This window comes from Anabrus simplex, chromosome 3 (assembly GCF_040414725.1).
Source record: "Anabrus simplex isolate iqAnaSimp1 chromosome 3, ASM4041472v1, whole genome shotgun sequence".
In the NCBI taxonomy this organism is placed as follows: domain Eukaryota; kingdom Metazoa; phylum Arthropoda; class Insecta; order Orthoptera; family Tettigoniidae; genus Anabrus; species Anabrus simplex.
Window position 1 is genome coordinate 81,646,421 of NC_090267.1, and position 22,129 is coordinate 81,668,549.

At 36.4% G+C, this 22,129-nt stretch overlaps 1 protein-coding gene across 3 annotated transcripts in view; it reads right to left on the reverse strand.

The window, feature by feature from the left end:
* LOC136865995 (B-cell receptor-associated protein 31) overlaps positions 1-22,129 on the reverse strand; it is a 42,198-nt gene that overhangs the window by 13,528 nt on the left and 6,541 nt on the right. For all 3 annotated transcript variants that reach the window (XM_067142596.2, XM_067142597.2, XM_067142598.2), the window contains exon 2: positions 7,118-7,212. The gene's annotated coding sequence lies outside the window, so the exon portion shown is untranslated. The remainder of the gene's footprint in view (positions 1-7,117; positions 7,213-22,129) is intronic.

The window sequence follows — 22,129 nt, forward strand, 5'->3', positions numbered from 1 at the left end:
CAAATAGAGCAATGATTAAATTTCACCATTTCATCACCTGATGATAGAGTATGAACTCTGAAACACACTGTAGAACACAAATTAATAAAAATTGTAACTGGTAATAGTTTTAATTATTTCATAACGGAGGTGAATATTGTCAAGGGAAGTAACAATTGGCTTTCACATAGCCTTTCAGGTTCAGAAATGGAATGTTCTCCATTAGGAGAGGAACCAAGTAGTGTAAGCAGTCTCATTAGTAATTCTGATTGTGCAGAAAGTGACATAGGTTGTGTTCAAGAAGTTGTTTTACCTTCTTGAAGAAAAATAAGTGGATCGTGTCGATGTAACATCTACGTACAGTGACATTCAGTGGGTGTATAACGAGCAGAAAATCCATCTTTACTGGGCAATCAGGGCCACAGAAGGATTTTTTTGGTGTTTTAGATGTGTTTGTACTCCTCTTTCATGAAGAGGTGATAAAATGATAATAGAGGAAACTAACAGATATGCTGAGCAATGCTTACGGGTGAATGTCTGAAAAACAAGGTTGAGGGTTAGGACCTGACAGGTGACAAGATTATGCTTGGTCTCAATCTGTTGAATATAGTGCAGATACCCACTCGGGAAAGTTATTTCAGTAAGGATGCATTTCTGGAGTTTCTAATCTTTCTGCAAACTATGAAACAGAGCCGATTTGAACCGAATGAGATTCCAGCATTTTGTTGGCAAGAGAACAGCTGACTGTTATTCAAAGTATTTTCCAAACAATGAATACAAAACTTCAGTCTGGCTACCTCTCATTGCAAAACATTACACTTGAATCTTTGACCTTGTGAAAAGGTTGGTATGGCCTAGAAGAGTCCATCCCTCCAAAAGCTCTGAAGATAATTAAACTCCAGTCATCCACTATTCATACCCAGAGACATTCAGGACATCATTAGTAAATGACCCTGAAAATTTGTTCATTATTAACTTTCCTGGTTCCTAAAGTATGTAACATTTTATGAAGTGCTAGAAAATCACACTTGGCTAGCCAATTTAAATACTTTTTTTCCTTTTGGCTATGTGCTTTAAGTTGCACCGACACAGATAGGTCCTATAGCGACAATGGGATAGGGAAGGAAGCGGCCGTGGCCTTAAGGTACGGCCCCAGCATTTGCCTGGTGTGAAAATGGGAAACCATGGAAAACCATCTTCAGGGCTGCCGACAGTGAGATTCGAATCCACTATCTCCCAGACGCAAGCTCACAGGTGCGCAACTAACCGCACGGCCAACTTGCCCGGTAATTTAAATACTGCCTAGGGCACAGAAGTTAGGTCATTTAAATGCTTGCCTGAGAGATTAAACTTCCTTGCTGCTAACAACATTACCCGTTGAAGTATTACAGAGATTTCTACCTCCAAGTCCTGTCAACATACTGTATATTTGGTCTTTGCTTAACTGACTTTCATTCCTCTACAAAGTAAGGAAAATAATGATCTTGCTTGTATTGAACATCTCAGGTTATCGGGAGCTGTGCTGTTGGGCATCAATTATGTTTTTGATTGATTTTGAAGTAAAGGAACTTGGTGCCTTCAATACTTGATTGCATTTGATATGTCTTAATGATGCGATATCACAACTTTATGACGGACAGGACTGTTGCATGCATAACCATTTTCAACAATACAAAATTATCCGACCAATCGGAAATAGGCTCGGAAAGTGCCAACTTTAATTAATGAAATAAATTTATAAAAATTAAAAGTCTCTTCATGACACCATCTGTGCGCTTGCACTCAATAACTTATCTATATTTACTAACTAATTCAATTAACAACTCCTTTTCGAAGGAAGAAAAATTAGAACTAGGACTTCGTTTCATTTCACGCGCCATATTTAACAGCTGCATGCTGTACTCAAAGAAAAGCGCATCGGAGCGTGCTGTAAAAACAGCCTGTTCATACCACTGCCTCCTTGATTCGCAGCAGTTCGCAATGTTGGGAGAATCAACAGTCGATTAGTTAACATTTCACAGGAAAAGTTTGATGAAACGCAAGAAACCTAACAAGATGTTAAATTTTTAACTCAGTATTAACTAACTACTTGTTATTTATTTATTTATTTATTTATTTATTTGTCTTCTTGAAAGTACACAGGCAGTAGGCCCAATACAGTACCTTCTTAACACAACAGTACTTATAATGCATACATGTAAGTAAAGATAATACATAATAATAATGCTGAAGACAATAAAGACAAGGAAGAAGAATGAATTGAAAACACACATACAGAGAAAAGGACAACCCTGAGTACAGCAATGATTACTTCTACACTATGAAAAATACTGGAATTGAAACAAGGATATAACTAGAGTAGTGAGTGACTATAATAATGAATACATTATAGAGCACCTATTATATAGAAAAAAAGGAGTCTGAATTAATAAATTAGAAATTAGAAACACAGGCCTTTAAATGTGTATTAATGACAGTGTGTGATTCTGAAAGTAAGTCTATTCCTGCAGCAAATGTGTTGTAAAATCATAGCATTTTAATAAATGGCGAGTTCAAGTGATGAGATGTTCTAGATCTTGGAACTTGAAATACTGTGTTCATGCGAGCTCCAGCTCGTGGAACATGAAAGGAGATAAAATTGAGCAGTTCTATAAGATTAAATTTATTTCTTATGATTTTATTTAACGTTTTTAGAGAAATAATTATTCTTCTGTTGCACAACGAGGTGAGGTTAAAGTTACTTCTTAAATACCGCGTTGATGTATCAAAAGGGCAAAATGTCTTATTTGTTTTATAATACAGATACCGCAAGAACTTGTTTTGAACAACTTCAATAGTACAGGGTAGCGCACAAATAGTTGACACATTTGATTTTGGAATAACAACTTTATTTTTCACAGAACACTAATGAAATTTTATACACAGGCAGCTTGGAACCTGGAAATACATTTCACAATATCACATGTTCAATGTGGCCTCCACTTCGGCGGATAACCTCTTCGAGACCAGTACGCATGTTTCTGACGACTTTGTGGCACATGTCTTCATGAATTTCACTGGAGAGCTGCACAAACCGAGCACGCATTTCCATAGACAAGTTTTTTTTCAAATAGCCCCATAAAAAGAATTCACAGGCTTCATCAGAGAACCAGGTGTTAAACAGTATTTCATCTTTTATCTTAAGTTCATAAGGTGTACTGCTAACTCTTCTGCCTGTGAAGAGCTGTTAGCTTGTGTAGCACAGACATTTCGTACGGGTACAATTGAAGGTACCCGGGTAACATTCTTTGAACTGAATGGCGTGATATTTTACTCTCTCTTGAAGCTCCCCGTGTTGACTTGTTTGGGCTGCGCTTCATGGCGACCCTCAGGAGATTGAACTGCTGGTGCACGTTGTCGCTTTTCTTCTTTCACACTGCCTTGTCCTTCAAAAGTTTCTGTATAAGCGAAGGGTGGTGTTCCTTGCTGGTGCCCACCTAGTCTGAAATACAGCACGAATTTTTTTTGTGTTGCCATAGCACATTTTTGTTCGCAATAACAGATAACTGTTTTGGCGCGCTGCAGAACGGAGAGTTGGCCGTCGTCTGCCATGGCAGAAAGCTCACTGGAATGCAGGAATTTGGAGACAAAGCAGCAGTGTCACTTCTACAGATATTTCCATGAAACGGGGAAGGCGTGCGCGAAATTTTAACAACATAGTACATAAGTTGCATTTTATATTTGTTTTTCAAATGTGTCAACTATTCGTGCGCCACCCTGTATGTATTTGTTCTTTAGAACACGGGTCCCAAATTACAGAAGCATATTCTAATTTACTCCTAACAAGGCTAATAAATAACTGAATAACAATCGATGATTGAGTAAATAATTTAAAACTCCTTATTATAAACCCAAGCATATGGTTGGCATCGTTCGTTATATTTGTAATATGGGCGTTGAATGTTAATTCTTCATCAATTATTACTCCTAAGTCTCTTATTGCCGAAACTGTTTCTAGTTCGGTGTCTTATATAGTACGCCGCAATTGTAGCTTTCTTTTTTCTGGTAAAAGTTAATGATTTACGTTTCTTCACATTAAAAGATATATGATTCATATCGCACCATTGTACAACACGATCAATGTCCTGCTGTAGCTCATCCTCATCCTTCTTGTTATGTATAACTTTAAATAGTTTTACATAGTCAGCAAACAGCAAAAAACTAGCATGACGAAGATTATTCGGCAAGTCGTTAATCAAAATTAAAAATAGAAGGTGACCCAAATTTGATCCTTGAGGAACACCGGAGTAACTAATGAAGTTGTCTGAGATTTCACCTTTAGAAGACACAAACTGACGTCAATCTTTCAGGTAAGTACATAACATTCAAAGCAGTGGTTTCAAGAACCCAAACTGGTGCATTTTTTGGACAAGAATTTTATGATCTACCTTGTCGAATGCTTTCTCGAAGTCTGTATAGACAACATTCGTTCTTCTGTTGTAATCCAATACATCATACAGTGTCGGAGTGAATCCTACAAGATTTGTAATAACAGATCTATTAGGTAAAAATCCATGCTGAAATTCTGAAATACCTGCCTTAATGTGATTATAGATCTTAAAATATAGTATATGTTTGTATACTTTTGCAAAGGCGTCAATAATGGAAACAGGGCGGTAGTTAGATATATTTCCGTGAACGCCTGCCTTCAGAACTGGTGTAATTTTTTTATATCTTCCACCTTTCAGGGAAGCAAGACTTTAATGAAAGGTTGAAAATGAAGGTTAGCTGTGGAACCAGTATTTCTGCACATCCTTAATTATATAAGGTGGGATGTTATCTGGACCGCCAGCTTTTTTGGGTTTTAGTTTTTCATTAATGACTCTTTTTACCTTCTCCTCTGATACAGAAGTAATACTGAGCACATCCATAGTTGGTAATACAGGAATCTCATCCAAGTCCATGTTGTCGATATTATAATTAAAGTCCGGGATGGTATACAACGATTAGAAATATTGCGCAAATCCTTGCACAATATTTCCAGTTTCATACCTGTTGTTGTAATAGAAATAGGCATTATCACCTATTCGCGTTACTGTTTTACTACTAGTACATACATACCTACATTATCATTATAGACTGTTATGCCTTTCAGCGTTCAGTCTGCAAGCCTCTGAGAATTTACTAAATGTCGCCACAATCCTCGATTTGCAACTAGTGTTGTGGCCTCATTTAGTTCTATACCTCTCATCTTTAAATCGTTAGACACTAAGTCTAACCATAGTCGTCTTGGTCTCCCTCTACTTCTCTTACCCTCCATAGCAGAGTCCATTATTCTCCTCGGTAACCTATCCTCCTCCATTCGCCTCACATGACCCCACCACCGAAGCCGGTTTATGTGTACAGCTTCATCCATCGAGTTCATTCCTAAATTAGCCTTTATCGCCTCATTCCAAGTACCCTCCTGCCATTGTTCCCACCTGTTTGTACCAACAATCAATCTTGCTACTTTCATGTCTGTTACTTCTAACTTATGAATAAGATATCCTGAGTCCACCCAACTTTCGCTCCCATAAAGCAAAGTTGGTCTGAAAACAGACCGATGTAAAGATAAGTTTCGTCTGGGAGCTGACTTCCTTCTTACAGAATACTGCTGATCGCAACTGCGAGCTCACTGCATTAGCTTTACTACACCTTGATTCAATCTCACTTGCTATATTACCATCTGGGAGAACACACAACCTAAATACTTGAAATTATCGACCTGTTCTAGCTCTGTATCACCAATCTGACATTCAATTCTGTTGAATTTCTTACCTACTGACATCAATTTAGTCTTCGAGAGGCTAATTTTCATACCATACTCATTGCACCTATTTTCAAGTTCGAGGATATTAGACTGCAGGCTTTCAGCACAATCTGCCATTAAGACCAAGTCGTCAGCATAGGCCAGACTGCTTACTACATTTCCACCTAACTGAATCCGTCCCTGCCATTTTATACCTTTCAGCAGATGATCCATGTAAACTACGAACAGCAAAGGTGGATGATTATAGCCTTGTCTAACCCCTGTAAGTACCCTGAACCAAGAACGCATTCTACCATCAATTCTCACCGAAGCCCAATTGTCAACATAAATGCCTTTGATTGATTTTAATAATCTACCTTTAATTCCATAGTCCCCCAGTATAGTGAACATCTTTTCCCTTGGTACCCTGTCATATGCTTTCTCTAGATCTACGAAACATAAACAAAACTGCCTATTCCTTTCGTAGCATTGTTCAATTACCTGGCGCATACTGAAAATCTGATCCTGACAGCCTCTCTGTGGTCTGAAACCACACTTCCTCTCAACGACTGATCGCACCCTCCCTTCCAAGATGCCAGTGAATACTTTGCCTGGTATACTAATCAATGAGATACCTCGATAATTATTGCAATCCTTCCTGTTCCCTTGCTTATAGATAGGTGCAATTACTGCTTTTGTCCAATCTGAAGGTACCTTACCAACACTCCACGCTAATTTTACTACTCTATGAAGCCATTTCATCCCTGCCTTCCCACTATACTTCACCATTTCAGGTCTACTTTCATCTATTCCTGCTGCCTTATGACAATGGAGTTTTCTTACCATCCTTTCCACTTCCTCAAGCATAATTTCATCAACATTTTCCTCCCTGCCTCAAAGACGAAATTCATTATATGAGTATAAACAATTCTGTGTCCCGTGTGAGGACTGCGTGTTACGCACTGTTTTATCACAGGCGATGAGGAAGAAGGTGAAACCCAGTGTCGACGCATAGCTTATCCCTTTTGAATAATACCAAGGGATCTGCTCATTCGAAATGTCTCCATCTGACTAAAGAATCATGATCAACAGAGTCATATGCCCTTGCTCCATTGTAGAGAGTTTGGAATTAGCCACAGGCTTTTGGCATGCAATCTAGTGATTAGGAATTTTATATCACCAATTTTATCCTGCTGATCAACATTCTGATAATGAAAAGTTTTTCCACCAACAAGACTCAAACTGCCTAAACATTGTGTCACACCATAAAGACAGCTTAACAATCATGGCCACCAGGCAAGCTGTATATGGAGCTTCTAAATGGATTATTTAACAGAGCAGAAAAAAATTTTCTCTACAAATGATACATACCTTTATTTACTTGCTTTATTGGAACAATCAGAAGCATGTGAAACAGGAACTGATATACTTTTTAAAGATGTCTCTATAGGTGCTCCCAGAATTATCTGTAACAAAGAAAACATTTCAATTCTGTGTTAACAAAATGCAAGAACGCATTAACAAAGACATAAGCTATACATTTATATTCTTATAAAAATAGGAACACCCTTCTACTGTAAATGAGAATGTTAATCTTATGAGTATGGAAAAAAGTACAGGGCAAATATGGGACATACTTCACTAGACAAAGGAAGTCATCCTACTTCAGACCCAAAACAAGATTAAATGAAAAGCTCACATTGAGCATTAACAAGGGTAATCATTTCACAAAACTGTTGTGATGTCTACCCCAATATTTACATTGAAATATTTTGAGATTTTTTTTATTGAAAAAAATTGTGAAATGAATGCAGCTATTAAATAGAAAGGTGCGAGAAAGAAGTTGATGGTTACAATAACCAAAATACATAAATATACGAACTTGCTAGAAAGCATTCTGTTAGTGTCCACCATCTTGAAATTACCCAAGATTTTCAATCAATCAATCAATCAATCAATCAATCAATCAACTTCATTTAGGGCTGTTGTCCAGATGGCAGATTCCCTATCAATTGGGACAATAAGATTTCTGGGGATACAGTAGAACCTCCATTATTGAAAATACTTTCAATCGAAACGATCAGAAAAAAAATTAGTTAAATTACAAAAACAATGTACAGAAACATAATTTGTTATGCACTTTTCTATGGTAAACTGGTTGAACAAAGTTGAGTAACATTTCATGTTTCCAGTATTAAAATACTTGTCAGCAATGTACTACATATATAACCTATTTACTTTCATTTAAACCTTCAAGAAACAATTCTTAACCTCTAAAAATGACATTCAATTATCCAAAATTCCCTTCTATTTTGGTTAACAGAGATTCTACTATATATTAAAGGCAATGGGTTGGAATATAATACCACATCTGAAATACTTGATTACTGTTTGCATGAAGGGGTGATACTAAATGAATGGAAAGTTGCAACAGTAGCCCCAGTTTACAAGGGAAAAGGTGATAAAGCAGATAATTACAGACAAGTCAGCTCGAGATGTTTGTAAGCTCTGGAAAAGCAATTATTTCTAATTACATCAAACACGTTTGTGAAATTCCTAACTGGTTTTATATAAGGCAGTTTGGGTTTAAGAAAGGTTATTCCGGCAAGGCTCGACTTGTACGATTCCAGCAAGATACTGTGCCATATCAGAGACTCGCACCAGTGACTCAGGCACATAAAGTTAATATCTGATATAATTTGTTTTGTATTTAGCACACACTGCTATGTGAGGAGGACATGTAAAGCCAGATGGGGATGGAAATTTCCACGCAATGAGTGAGATAGCCCGAGTGTGTGTGAAAGCGATAGAAAATAACAGAGTCATAGATGGGCCATGTGACTGTTGCGAGAGGTGTGACTGCAGTGAACCAACATCCCAAGCAAAAGATTTCCAAGCTAGCCAGCCAAGCTTGTAATGAAAAATGTAAATTACATTACCTCAGCACCTAGATGTATATTTTAATTAGAGAAACAAGAGCCACATTATGTAGGCCCTTTTTATATATATATATCTATATAAGAGTTTTGTCTGTACATTGCTCAAAATTTAAAAAGGATGGTATTTCTGTATCAGTCATGTCCATAGTAACAAGGAAATGCATTTTTTAATTTTCCGTAACTTCTGTCTGTCTGTCTGTATGTAGACGCATCACGAGAAAACGGCTGAAGAGAATTTAATGAAAATCGGTATGTAAAGTCCGGGAATAAGTCGCTACAATCTAGGCAATAAATAATCTTTTTGACGTTGAGAAAAATGGTAGTTTAGGGGAAGGCCAAAAATATAATTCTCAAATGTTTATGTTATTAGTGGTCCTATCTTAATGAAAACCGGTATGTAAAGTTCTAAAATAAGTTGCTACAATATAAACTATAAATAACCTTATTCACTCTGAAAGAAATGGTAGTTTAAGGGAAGGCCTATAACTTTATTCGCAAATATTTATGTTATTAGTGGTCCCATCTTAATTAAAATAGGTATGCGAAGTCTGCGAATAAGTCGCTACAATCTACGCCATAAATTATATTATTCACACCGACAGAAATGGTAGTTTAGGGGAAGGCCTAAAATTTAATTCTCAAATATTTAATAATAATTTAATGTTATTTGCTTTACGCCCCACTAACTACTTTTACGGTCTTCGGAGACGCCGAGGTGCCAGAATTTAGTCCCGCAGGAGTTCTTTTACGTGCCAGTAAATCTACGACACGAGGCTGTCGTATTTGAGTACCTTCAAATACCACCGGACTGAGCTAGGATCGAACCTGCCAAGTTGGGGTTAGAAGGCCAGCGCCTTAACCGCCTGAGCCACTCAACCCGGCAATCTCAAATATTTGTTATTAGTTGTCCCATCATAAATAAAATCGGTTTGCAAAGTCGGGGAATAAGTCGTTACAATCTAGGCCATAAATAACTTTATACACGCTGAGCGAAATGGTAGTTTAGTGAAGTGTTCATGGCTGGTTGCGGTCTGGTCCTTGCAGCACTGGAACTTTGGACTGTTAGATCGGCACCGTAGTACTGTTACATGTAATAAATATAATTTTTGGTCCGTATTGATGATATTAGATTGAAATAATAACATTAAGTTATTTATTAGACCACCTAATCAATACAAAATCGTCTTGGATGATTTACATAAATTTGTTAGCTAATAGTGGGACATGTTTCGCCTTCCCTGAAGGCATCATCAGCCATAGTCTTAACCTTAAATTAAAAATAAGCGTCTAAATAACATGTAGTGATGAAATGAATTTTAAAAATCTTGAAGAGATTTGAAGTAGAATAACATTAAAAATAACAATGATGGTTTGAAAATACAATGTGATGAGATACAATAGTGGAAGTATTAACAAAATTAACATTAGAATGCTGCTAAAATAAGTACAATGGATAAAACAACAGATTGTTATACAACAAGTAGTAAGATTGCATAAAAGTAAAGTTGATAGTCATGGCGGTTATAATTAGACGATGGCGAAAAATCTTATATAATCAAAGTAAAGAGGAGAGAATAAAAGTCAAAGTTAGTCGAGAGATCCAAAGTTCATCATGATCTTGAAGATAAAAGACGAAAGTCAGATGCATATGGTGAAGTTGTAGAACACGTTGAGGATATGAAGTAGGTGAATAGAAGTTGAAGAACAGTTTCAAATAGGATCACTATGGACCATCTCAAAATTTGAAGTGATGTTCAAATGTTGTAAATTGTGAGTTTGTAGATATTCTAGTTGAAAAAGCATATAAAAGTGGAATCTGTAAATGGAAGCAAGAAACGTAGAGTTAATTGTGTGAAAAGATATTTGAAAAATATTGAAGTAGAATCATATGCACTTACCATTTGACGGTGACAAAGATAGCTTGTAATATTATGAGTTAGAAGAATTTGCAACCGTAGACTTCTTGCTACGTGTGTTATAACTGAAGTTTTGTGCTGGAGGGGGATCTGTTTGCGTTGACGTAACTATTGGAGGGGGGCTGCTATTGGTGGGAGGGAAGGAAGAGAGTGTATTACTGCGCGTGTTGTAACGGTGTAAGGCTATTGGAGGGAGCGATGTTCTGGTGGGTGTGGCTATGGGTTTATTGGTTGTATTTGAATTAAAGGTACTAGCGGCGGGGGGAAGGGAGGGGGGTATATTAGCTGTAGGGGAGGTGGGAACTCTAATTGATGTGAGGTTGAAGATTTTTAAGAATTTGTTGGTGAGGGAAGTTGATTCTCGTAATAAAATAAGAATCTGTTCATACAAGGGGCTTTTTTTATCAATAGTGTCATTTAGATTTTTATCTTTATTAAAATGTTGGTCGAGGAAAATAAATAAGTTTTCATATTCTGTCATGAGTTTGCTTTTATCGACTCTTTTTAGGATATGGAGGTCTTGTTCTATTGTGGTGAATTTATGCCCGGTGTCCCTCATATGGTTGGCCATTGCGGAGAATTTGTTGTGTCTTTGGGCATTGTAATGCTCGGCATATCTGGTAGAGAAGCTGCGGCCAGTTTGGCCAACATAAGAAAAATTACATGTAGAGCATTTCAATCTGTATATTCCTGATCCAGAGTAACTATTGTCTGTGATGTTGATAGAGTTGTGATTGAAGAATAAATTACGATTAGTGTTTTTTGTTGTGTAGGCTATTTTTATTTCGTGCTTCATTAATGAATTGGTTATCGGGTAAATGCTATGGTTAGTGAACGTGAATTTAGCGTATTTTGGTTTGACGGGTTTTAATGGGGTTAAATTGGTAGCTAGTTTCAGTTTGGTTTTATTGATGATTTTATCAATCATACTCGTGTTAAATCCATTGAATTTAGCTATTTCCTTGATGAATAGTAATTCTTTCTTTAAATTAGTAGAGGACATAGGGATCTTTAATGCTCTATATATTAAACTGTGATAAGTGGCTTTTTTATGTGAGTTGGGATGTAAAGAATCATTTTTTATGGTTGTTGGAGAAAAGGTGGGTTTTCTGTATATTTGGAAGTCGAATTTGTTCAATGCTCGTGTAATTTTGATATCTAAGAAGTTCAAAGAGTTATTGAACTCATCTTCTTTAGTGAATTTAATATTATTATCTAAGTTGTTGAGGAATGATAGTATGTTATTGCTGTTGTTGATTTGTTTATCAATGATAGCTATGGTATCATCAACATAGCGATGCCAAAGACAGAGTCCGTTGATGTTATTAATAATCTTACTATGTTCGAGATTATCTAAGTATATATCGGCTAGTATTCCAGACAACGGGTCTCCCATCGCTAGACCTTCTTGTTTGTAAATTTTCTTATTGAAGGTAAAATAGTTGTTGTCTAAAACGAAATTAAGTAATTTTAACCATTCATCAATTTCGATTTTACTCAATGTGCTATGTTTCAACAGATTGTTTTTTATGATGTTAATAGTATTGTTGATAGGGATATTAGTATACATGTTGGTGATGTCAAAAGAACATAAAACGTGGTTTGGTTGTAGACTGAAATTATTTAGGGAATTACAAAGTTCGATCGAGTTCTTTATGGGGTTGGAGTTGTGAAATTTGAAGTGTTTTTTTAGGAATTTGTGTAGGAATTGAGAGGTTTTATAGGTAGGACTATTGATACTATTAATTATAGGCCGAATGGGGACATTATTTTTATGAATTTTGGGCAGTGATCTGACTGTAGGTAATTTTGGGTTCATTACAGTTAATTTCTGATAATCTTGATCATTTAAAATGAAGTTAGAATTTTTAAGAAGGTTCTTTAAGTTACGCTGTATTTTGTTTGTTGGATCTTTGTTAATTAGGGTATAGGTATTGTCTGAAAAAAAGGGTTTCAGTTTTATTGATGTAATCTTGTTTGTTCATTATCTCTACCAGATATGCCGAGCATTACAATGCCCAAAGACACAACAAATTCTCCGCAATGGCCAACCATATGAGGGACACCGGGCATAAATTCACCACAATAGAACAAGACCTCCATATCCTAAAAAGAGTCGATAAAAGCAAACTCATGACAGAATATGAAAACTTATTTATTTTCCTCGACCAACATTTTAATAAAGATAAAAATCTAAATGACACTATTGATAAAAAAAGCCCCTTGTATGAACAGATTCTTATTTTATTACGAGAATCAACTTCCCTCACCAACAAATTCTTAAAAATCTTCAACCTCACATCAATTAGAGTTCCCACCTCCCCTACAGCTAATATACCCCCCTCCCTTCCCCCCGCCGCTAGTACCTTTAATTCAAATACAACCAATAAACCCATAGCCACACCCACCAGAACATCGCTCCCTCCAATAGCCTTACACCGTTACAACACGCGCAGTAATACACTCTCTTCCTTCCCTCCCACCAATAGCAGCCCCCCTCCAATAGTTACGTCAACGCAAACAGATCCCCCTCCAGCACAAAACTTCAGTTATAACACACGTAGCAAGAAGTCTACGGTTGCAAATTCTTCTAACTCATAATATTACAAGCTATCTTTGTCACCGTCAAATGGTAAGTGCATATGATTCTACTTCAATATTTTTCAAATATCTTTTCACACAATTAACTCTACGTTTCTTGCTTCCATTTACAGATTCCACTTTTATATGCTTTTTCAACTAGAATATCTACAAACTCACAATTTACAACATTTGAACATCACTTCAAATTTTGAGATGGTCCATAGTGATCCTATTTGAAACTGTTCTTCAACTTCTATTCACCTACTTCATATCCTCAACGTGTTCTACAACTTCACCATATGCATCTGACTTTCGTCTTTTATCTTCAAGATCATGATGAACTTTGGATCTCTCGACTAACTTTGACTTTTATTCTCTCCTCTTTACTTTGATTATATAAGATTTTTCGCCATCGTCTAATTATAACCGCCATGACTATCAACTTTACTTTTATGCAATCTTACTACTTGTTGTATAACAATCTGTTGTTTTATCCATTGTACTTATTTTAGCAGCATTCTAATGTTAATTTTGTTAATACTTCCACTATTGTATCTCATCACATTGTATTTTCAAACCATCATTGTTATTTTTAATGTTATTCTACTTCAAATCTCTTCAAGATTTTTAAAATTCATTTCATCACTACATGTTATTTAGACGCTTATTTTTAATTTAAGGTTAAGACTATGGCTGATGATGCCTTCAGGGAAGGCGAAACATGTCCCACTATTAGCTAACAAATTTATGTAAATCATCCAAGACGATTTTGTATTGATTAGGTGGTCTAATAAATAACTTAATGTTATTATTTCAACCGTAGTACTGTTCGTTACAAGTGAGAAAATGTGCGGTTTATTAATGTGATTGAGTATTTTATATAACATTGCTTTAAAACACTACATTCCTGACGACTTCAGGTAGGAAAACCACAAAGACAGTCTTTCTGAGAATCCCGTAGCGAAGCACGGGTACATCAGCTAGTTTAGAACAAAAACTGATTGGAAACCATGCTAAAGAAATGAATTACACGGTAAGAACCTAGGTCTACAAAGGAAGACAGACTATATTATCTACTAGCCAAATGGCTCCCCAGGGAATTCACTTGCCTGCCTGGTATGCAAAAGTAATGCCGGACCGATTACGCAAGGACCTACAATCAAATTCACTTCCACATGCAATCAAAATTCATCAAATTAGACTACCCACCTCCAGAACATACTGCATCACTGATCTTCGTGATATCAGTGGAATAAACTGTTATCCTCAGACGAGAGGTTATGAGGTCAGCCATCTTGCACCATGTTAATATAAACTGGTCGACCCCACCTCCAACGTCAATCTTTGAGTGGCTACAGAGCTATTCGCACGTCGGTCGGCACGAGTAATTTGTCTTATATACAATACAAAAAAATAAAGTTAATCTTTTGTGAACCACAGTATCATCCACACATTGAGTTGATGCAAATAATTCCTGTGCGAACTGTACATTTAAATTGAGAATAGACATACAGCCGGGATTAAATATATGCTGAGTCGCGAATACCCATCAATAGTTAGTTAACCCAAGTCATAAAAGGGGGCGATACCATTCTAGACAAGTGTGCAGGTCTATGGTTTTTTGAGACGCTAACCATTTTATCTGCAACTGCAGCATTCAACCAAGGACTACTTCAGGAAGAGAATGGAAGCAACCATAGACAAAAGACATCAGGACTTGGAATTCGAGACTCCAGAGATGTATCACTAAGTTTACACAAGGAATATTTTATTACACCACCTATTCAATACAATTCATTCCACTGTTGCGTGGTCAAACGAACATAAAAACTACCAGATTTTTAAGGTACATGTTTTGCCCCTCTTTTTATAGGGCATCATCAGCCTTATTGAATCCTAAAAACAAAATTTGGTCTGAAAACCTTATCAAATTTACATAAATTGCATTGACAAACTCTTAATAGTATTGACACTGTGGATTCATTAAATTTACATTACAAAGGTATTAGATAAAACATATGTACACATACTAAAATCACTTTGAAAATTAAAATGTTCGCCTAAAAGAATTTTGCGTCATATTATTTCTTAAAAATAATTTATGTCTGGCTCTGAAATGGATCCCTTTTTTTCGTAAAAAGCTTCAACAATATGTTAACGCTTGGGGACCAGAATCGAACCCAAGGCTTCAATGAATAGGAATAGTATGATAAAATATATATGTTGAAATCGAGATCTGTTTTTAAAAAACATAAGAGTTAAAAATACGTGGTCAAATTGAAGGCGATATAGATTAAGATATCTTGATATGCTGGGTAAAAACTATAAGTATGATGAGAAGTGCTAGGAGACATTGGAGTGTTGGCCAAAATCACTGCTAAGACTATTCATAAGAGTGAGTGATAGCTCCAACGACAATCTCATGAAAACGGAAATGCCCTTTGAAGATGTACACGTCCGAGGAAAAGAATGTGGTCATTCTGTAATGAAACAGAAAGCGAACTTGATGGCGTGTGACTAGATCATGTATGTTTCACTGAAAATATCTGGCGTATAAAGGGGTACTTACTCATTCGTCAAATGTAATGTACGTCCTAATGTTTCAGCAGTGTTAGTCTGTTTGAAGTTTCTACTCCTAGTGTTGTATCGATGCGGTAAAGGTGGTGGGGAATGTTGAGGGGGAGGGGAGGTAGGCGGAGCTTTGCATACCAATGCTAATGTAGGAGGGGGGTGGTTTGGAGGAGCAAGTGTAGGTTTAGTATTTAGTGAAGTACAGGGAGTTTTTGATTCTAAGGATTTAAATATCCAATGGACTTTATTATGGCTTGGATTTACCGCATTTAATAACTTAGGCATTAAAGTATGCAATGAACTTCCGACTTCCGTATCGTCATTAAGATTTTGATCTTTATTAGTCTTATCCATAAAGATGTATAAACTAATTCATTTACAAGTTTACCTTTGCCCGTATTCCTGATTATTGCAAGATCTTTTTCTATTGAAGTGAAACGGTGTCCAGTTTCCTTCACATGCGTGCTCATTGCCGAATATTTATTAAATGTTCCATGTACCTTATATAAAAGCTTTGTCCAGTCCGTCCAACATAGGCAAATCCACACTGAGAACATGTTAATCCCAATATAAATGGTCCGTTATTGGACATTATCAATTTTCCAGCTAACTCATTCTTGGTTGCCAACGTTTTGCCCTTGTGCGATAGGGTGGGCTCATCAGTTGGTACCTAGCACACCTACCAATATGCTGGCTAGTGCATACTGTGGAGGCCACTGCGTAGGCTAATTGGAGCCACCGGCAGTGCCAATGCACTAAGAGACTTTGCCTCATTACCAAAAATTGATGCCTGCTTGGCCATCAGATGATATAGATGTTGATTCCCGAATGAGTAAATTTATAATGGGACAAATATTTCAGATTCCCTATGGGAATCAACATCTATATCATCTGATGGCCAAGCAGGCATCAATTTTTGGTAATGAGTCAAAAGTCTCTTAGTGCATTGGCACTGCCGGTGGCTCCAATTAGCCTACGTAGTGGCCTCCACGGTATGCACTAGCCAGCGTATTGGTAGGTGTGCTAGGTACCAACTGAAGCGCCCACCCTAGCACACAAAGGCGAAACGCTGGCAACCAAGAATGAGTTAGCTGGAAAATTTATAATGTCCAATAACGGACCATTTATATTGGTATTATAAATTTACTTATTTGGGACAAATATTTCAGATTCCCTATGGGAATCAACATCTATATCAACATGTTAATCTGTAGACTCCTGAACTGAATATCTATTGTTATAATTAATCTTATTATAACTGAAGAATATGTTTTTGAGTTGTGTTAATCGTTCTAAAGGCTATGTTCATATTATATTTATTGAAAGTGTTCGCAATTTGGTGGACAACTGGGCGATGTTAACTGTATCTCTGGTCGGAATATTTGGGTACATGTTCATTCATATCCTAAAGGCAAGGCCTTTTCGCTGCAACCACATTTTAAAGTGGTGTATTTAGTTCTTTTTAGGTTTGTTGAGTATAAGATTTGTGGATAACGTGTTTTTGATTTTATAAATTAAGCGGTGTACCATCTCGACCTTAAACCCATTAAGTTTAGCAAGGTTCCTTATGTAGTTTAACTCAGTCCATAAGTTAGTAGGGGAAAGAGGGATTCTAAATGCTCTGTATATTAATCTATGAAAAGATGCCTGTTTCTGGGAACCAGGGTGTAATGAGGAATTATATTTATAGTTATCGGAGAATGTGTAGGCTTTCTATATATCTGAAAATTGAAAGTATTATAGGCTCGGGTAACCCTTATGTCTAAAAATTTAAGGACCCCTTGTCTTCATCTTTCTTACTGAAACTCAAGTTAGGGTCGATATTATTTAAATTTTCTAAAATTACGCTGCTAGTGGTGACATTTTTATCAATTCGAACATGTCATCCACATATCTCAACCACAAAAAATTCCTTTGATATTAGTTCTTCTTTTGGCGTGTTCAATCGAGTCCACGTAGATATCAGCTAGGATGCCCGATATTGGGTCACCCATTGCTAAACCGTTCTGTTTATAAATTTTCTTATTAAATGTAAAATAGTTGTTGTCTGAAACAAAATTCAATAGTCTCATGAACTCATCAATCTCCATTCTACTGAGGCCACTATATTTACAGATATTATTATAGACGATGTTAACTGTATCTCTGGTTGGAATATTTGTGTACATGCTCATTCATTCATATCCTAAAGGCAAGGCCTTGTCGCTGCAACCACATTTCTCTCTCCTCTGCTGAGCGTTTCAGGTCAACATATTATTTTCAAACTCAGCCTGTCAATCACGGAATCCAGATACTTCTTCCTCGGCCTTGCTCATCCCTTCCTACCCGGAACTTTTCCTTCCAGCATAGTCGTGAGGAATGTGTTATGTCGAAGTGTGTAGCCAAGGAATTTGGTTTTCCTCTTTTCTACAGTGTTGATCAATTCCCTCATTTCTTTTATTTCCTTAAGGACCCTATTGTTTGACTTTTTTCTCTGTCCAACTAATTTTCAGCATCCTCCTCCATATCCACATTTCCAATGCTTCCAGGCGTTTTATATCCTGTTTTGCTAAGACTCATGTTTCACAACCATACAACAAAACACTCCACATGAACATTTTGGCTAATTCTTTCCTCATTTTAATGTTAATGTTCCTGCTTGTCAAAAGTTGTTTCTTGTTACTGAAGGCTTGTTTAGCTAGAGCAAGCCACCTCCTGATTTCTGTGGTGCACCTGTTGTCCTGAGCGATAATGCTTCCCAAGTAGCAAAATTGACTTACTTCTTGTACATTTTCATTGCCTACCTTAATGTTTATCACATCAAAAAAGCATATTGCTTGATTTGGTTGTAGATTGAATTTGCTTAGGACTTCACAACAATCATTAGAATTCCTTAAGGGCTGCTTGTTATTAAATACGTAATGTTTTTAAGAAAGTTATGAATGTATTTAGAAGCTTTATAGGTCGGACTGTTACGGCAGTTAATAACAGGACGTATTGGGATATTATTTTGATGTACTTTAGGAAGAGCTCTCTGCTACAGAGATATTAGGATTCATACTTGAGTTTTGCTGATTTTGTTCATTAAACAGAAATGTAGATTTCTTTATTATTGTCTTTAAATTACGCTGTATTTTTACTAATGGATCCTTATTAACTACTGTATAACTATTATTGTTATAAAAATCTTCTGCTTTTTGGATGTATATTTCTTTTTCTAGTAGAACTATAGATCCCCCCTTGTCTGCTTTAGTTACTACAATGTTGTCCGGCTCTATGGCTAAATGGTTAGCGTGCTGGCCTTTGATCACAGGGGTCCCGGGTTCGATTTCCGGCAGGGTCGGGAATTTTAACCATCATTGGTTAATTTCGTCGGCACGGGGACTGGGTGTATGTGTCGTCTTCACCATCATCACGACGATCAGGTCACCAACGGGCGTCAAATCAAAAGACCTGCACCTGGAGAACCGAACATGTCCTTGGACACTCCCGGCACTAGAAGCCATATGCCATTATTATTATTATTATTATTATTATTACTACAATGTTGTTTTCTATCTTAGTTTTTAAATTTTGTATTAATGTGTGTTAATTGAGATCAAATTTAGCATTCAGATCTTCGGCTAACCTAGGTAGTTTTTTCTTTATTTCTGTTTTTATGTAGTTTTGTATTTCACATGGGAGTTTGGAAACGTTGGTTTCTATCTTGGCTACTGTGTTGATGTTTACCTCTTTTTTCTTGTTAGGCCAATTATATTTAGGACCTTTTATTCAAGAGCTCCATCCCTTTATTCGAAAAATGTATATCTGTCAAATTTACAATTGTAGGAGTGTTGGTGTCTAGAGGGTTTATTCTTTGTGTATCTATATTCTGTTTAGAACGTTGTGTTTGAGATATTCTTAATTGCATTAGTTTTTATCCAGTGTCACCTATTTCCTATCCAACAAGTATGTCAACTTGTTGTCTATGTGTTGTTGAAACGACTTCCATTCCAATGGGGCCAATATCTGAGCTACTATTAAATATGTCTTATATAGTTGTAAGTTTAACTTTTCTTCTTTTTACTCCAGAGATGACCTGCTAAGACCATAATAATGGACTTCCAATGGTCTGATCCTGCATGAGATAAGTTCTCCTTAAATAATATATATCCTATGCATGACCACACAATTTTTGTACATCTGTAAATAAATGTTACAATCTAGGAAAAGCTGGGCGGAGCTTTAATGCTAGTACATTCATGAATTAATTAGAAAATAACCCTCATGTAGATATTTAAACTCTCATTATATTTGTATTTTCTTGTAAGGGATAATGTAATTCAAATATGCTTCCTAGTTTATGGAGTGTCTCGGTAAGGAAAGAGATTTTCGAACGGTAAAATAGGCATCATCTCAAATTTAAGATGGGGGTATTTCTGAAGGCTTTTCATGGATATAGTAATAGAATCTTCTATCCCTTATAATTAGCTATAATTTAGGTTGTGCATAAAAGAGTGCCCAGGATTAATGTTTGGAAAGGCTGATTAAGGTGACACTCTTATATCTATTAACGCAGTTTTCTTTTATACACAACCTAAATTAAAAGGTAATTATTAGTAATTATTATTGTCTGAAAATTGATGGATGAGATTCGAAGCTGTGCCCACCAGACAATAGCTAGGTATTCTTTGCAAGAGCAGGTATTATCTGCGCACTTTTTAGTGATAGATTTACACCCTAGTGCTGAAGCGGTCGACTTTGGTTATCTTCGAGATTCGTATTGGCAACCTTTGAAACACAAACTAAGAATCGCTTATCATCGCTGTGCGCCATCTGGCGTACACTTCAAGTACTCGTACTGTTGTTGTTGACACAGCAAAGCCAAACTATAGAATTCATGCTAGGAACACGTTTTGCAACGGGAAATGTTATATAGTATTAAATATTGTGTGTGTGACACAGTTGTTTGCTTAAAATAATAAAGGTTTATAAAATTCATATCGATCGATCATATTATCGATTCAATTCAGATTTCATTTCCATTCAGTTGGCAGTATTAACGGAACCCTTCTTACTTCTCCAACGAGTACAAAAATCTATCACTAAAAAGTGCGTGGATAATAGATTCTCCAGATAACTAGAAATCCTCAAGATTTTAGCCTTGTTAATTATGGAGTAGCATAGAGTTGCTAGGATGTGTTTTTGGAATAAGAATACACAGCTGAGGAATCACGGGGAAATAATGAAAGAATATATGGAATAAGAATGCTACATATAAATAGAATTGAAAGAATACACAAGAAGATTGTAGGAAGTGTAGAACTTCCTAAGGACCCAGGTTATTGGCCAGGTCCATCCCAAGGAGTGTTGAAATACTTAACCAGCCGGTGAGATACAGCCTGGTTTAAAAGGAAATAGACAGGCAGGGCACAATGAAGTGCTCCTTTAAATGTATACAAAGAAACATCTGATGAGTCTTGGTACTGAAAAACACACAATTATATTTGCTACTAGGCCAAGGAACAGAACTCATTTAGAAATGTCCAATGAGAATTAAATGAGAGGATATGTCGGTAATACCATATCAAATTATAAAGAGAATATTCTTTTTGTCAGGGTTTTTCAGCTGCCGCTGCCCCAAACCTGAGTGACCAGAAGATCATAAGTTCAAATCCAGACCTATGTAGAGGGGTAAAGCTACGCATGTGGATTTGTGATATCTTCAACAAGTGTTGTATAGTGTATATTGTATTTCAGATACGTGTTGAGTTGTGATGCTGTTTTGCAGTGATTTCTTGTCTTTTGAATATTGTGGTCGACTCCCTCCCCACAGTGTTGTCGATAATTATGTAACTTAGATTCATTTTGTATGGGAATTTTATTTAGGAAGGTTTTCTAATCAATTCGGGTATATGTTATTTGCCATTGTTTTTAATCCCAGTGTTGCCAGGACATTTCATGTAAAGGTGCCTGCATGGAATATCATTTAGTTAATATCGCTTCTGCGATTGTTTAGTGAAGTATATTAAATTCAAATCAATCAATCAATCAATCAATCAATCAATCAATCAATCAATCAATCAATCAATCAATCAACCAACCAATCACTTTTATGCACAATCATAAGAGAAAACAATTCAGAAGTAAGAACTTCAACGGACATAAGATTTGAATTTACTGCTCATGGATTCGACCCTGGGACATAACTATGTAAAATCTGATAAGTGTAAATATAATTTTGATAATGTCACTTCAGCATCCAAAAAGGGGGTGCAATAAAGCCCTTTTTACCTGATTTAGTTGTCTGCTTGTCATTCGTAGTGGTATTTTTGTTCCCTGCCCCCCTTCCCTTCTTGCTTATTTTATATTGCCCTCTAGAACTGTGCTCCCCTGATGAAATGCCAGAACACCGT